Source organism: Etheostoma spectabile, chromosome 24, assembly GCF_008692095.1.
Source record: "Etheostoma spectabile isolate EspeVRDwgs_2016 chromosome 24, UIUC_Espe_1.0, whole genome shotgun sequence".
Taxonomy (NCBI): domain Eukaryota; kingdom Metazoa; phylum Chordata; class Actinopteri; order Perciformes; family Percidae; genus Etheostoma; species Etheostoma spectabile.
The window spans coordinates 4,714,897-4,717,687 of NC_045756.1; positions in this window are offsets into that span (position 1 = coordinate 4,714,897).

Consider the following 2,791-nt stretch of genomic DNA (forward strand, 5'->3'; position numbering starts at 1 on the left):
AAAAAAAAAATGTCAATAACAGGTTTTCAGGTGATGTTGTGAAAATGTTCATCTTTTTCCCAGTTGGCAACCTACATTTCAAGTAAACCCAAAATGGTGTAATTGCGGCATTTTGCATATGAAGAGATATTGATTTCAGGTGGTGGACGTTTCATAATGGAAAGAAGTCTAAAAAAAACTGCTAGGGGACAGAAAAAGAGACTAGGAAAGGTGTGAGTGAGTCACGGTGGTGCTCAATGCATCATTCCCTGAGATGGACAGCAGGTTGGGTGCTGATTACCATGGACCATATCTTCTGTCCCATGTCCTCTCCCCAGAGAGAAAAAAAAGAGAGAGCGAGAGAGAGAGCAAGCCAATCTCTAACCTGTCACTGTCTCTCCCTTGATGGCTGGATGATGGATGACTGCATCTTCTCTAACAATACCGTAACACTCCCTGTGTGGGAGGCCTTTTGCAAGGGGGCAAGGTAAGAACTTTGTGTGTGTCCTGTGTGTGTGAGCAATTACCGTCTCAATTTATTTCACTTTAACTGACAGCCAACCTCGTGCCCTTACATGCAAGATATGACACTTGGCTGGACGGCCGACCCTTTCTATTTAAAAATCTGTTGGAGGGAAATAAAAACAACGACTATTCTTGCAGGGATTTTTTCTCGACAGTGTTCTCCTTCATTTTACCAAACATGTTGTTGCGGCTCTTTACACCCCAAACTATTGGGCAACTCACAAGCCTTACAAATGATTTGTCTCAGTCTGTGTGTTCTCCACAATATCCACACTCGCAATGCATCTCAAATCAGAAAATCACACCACAAAAATCAGAGATGATGAAAGCCTTTAGCGCTGCACAGTTGGCAGGGAGGATGGAGCGGAGGGGAGGGTGAGCTGCTGCCTCCCACTCCTTCTCTTGTTCAGTCTTTTGGGGCCTCCGCTGGGTCTCTAGGCTTCGTCTCTTTCTCCTTCATTTCTGACTCTCTTACTCACTCTGATACTTTTCCTCTATCAACCTTTTTTTCCCCCCTTTTCTCTCACCCACTCTTTATCCCTCTCTCTCTCTCTCTCTCCCCCGGTATCTCCCAGGGGTTTAATTTATGGTTGTGGAGTTACAGAAACATGGGGATGACAACCCACGCTCTCCTCTGCTTTGTTAGCTTGCTCACTGACTGGCTGAGTGTACAGAGTGTGTGTTCATGTGCATGTACGCCAGCTTTAAAACACAAATGCTATCTTTCCCTCCCTTTTCCCACTCAATTTTTTCCCTTCAGTTGTGTGGGTGTTTGCATGCCTCTTGTTATACTCATAGTAAACCTTGGCCCCTTTTAAGTTTGGCTGATTCATATTGCACACATGCACTTTTTTGTAGAAGATTTGTGATCATCTTGGTTGTTGTAGTCTAGCCTCTTAAGATTATTTAATTCTCAGAACCGAAAAAATGACTGAAAAATAAAAAGTCAAAGTGAATCTCGATCACAATTGAGTCTGATTGTCAAGCTTCTGGATTAGCCGACTTAAGAAAACATTAATTTTGCAGATCTTTTTAGGATGGATGATGTTTATGGCTGTTTGCCAAAACCACATCTGACAAACCAGGCTCATGATCTTGGGACAGCCCTAGAGTCTTACGGCATTTCTTTCCACTGCATGGTATCTACTCGACTCGCCTTTTTGGTTTTCCATTATGAAAAAAAGCCCCTGGCACCGGCTTTTTGCTGCCTCCAGCTTCATGTGAAACTAAAATTTGTCTTGTGGCAACAGCCACATGCCGAGAATCAGAAGCAACACACCTTCGACGGTCTGTGTGTGTAAGGTCACAGCAGTTTCAAGCTATGACAACCAGCCACAGCTCGCCTCACGCATGAGGCTGTACTAATCTGCAATGGAAAAAGGAGGACGGAGCTCTGTGGTCGAGTCGAGGTAAGCAGGTAGCATTAATGGAAAAACGCCATCATAGAGGCATGTGAAACTGGAAGTGCCAAGTGATGGAAGCCCCAGGTGAGGGTGTCCTCTGCCCTCCTTTTCTTTGTCTCCTGCTTGATGAAAAACAACAAAAGGCAAGGACATCCTGATGGAAGATAATTGAAACTAGTGCAGGTCTCAGCAAAGCCTTGAGCCCAGAGACTGGGACGGGATCAGGGGGACATAGGAAGTGACTCATTCCTGGAATGGTTTTGATTTTATACAGACCAGTCACACATCCCACTGTAAGATGTATTATGTAAAAGGTGGTGGGTGCGCTGCATACCACATGAGCCTCATCAATGAATGAGCACTAGTTTTACATGACCTGGGAGAAATGGAGTACACTGCCAAACACTGGAGAAAAGAAATAAAATAATAGTGTAACTTGATTACAGGTGATATTGTTGTTCAGCCATTGTCAGCATGGCATCTCTCTTTTTGTATGTGTTATGTATTTGATTTAACAAATCTCTTCCATCCATAGAATGTTTTAAAGATATTTTCCACTGTGGCCTTTTAGCTGCCTGATTTTGAAAACCCCACATTTCTGAAAAAGCCCCGTACTTAAAGATCAACATGAACAAGACAAGACGGGGTTTCAGCAATGCCCTCTGCTCTGGTTGTTTGAAAGCCAGCACAAACATGGCAGTTTGAGGCTGAATGATGGCGAGGAGCAAAATCTGAATTCAGGATGAGTGTCAGGTTAATATTCTCCTGCTCTCTGCCACAGCTATAATTCATTCTCCAGTCTCGGCACGAAAAGAAACATGAAAGCCTTTTCCTTCCCTCTTCTCTGTTCTCATCAGTCGAAGCCTTGCACACATCCTCTCGAT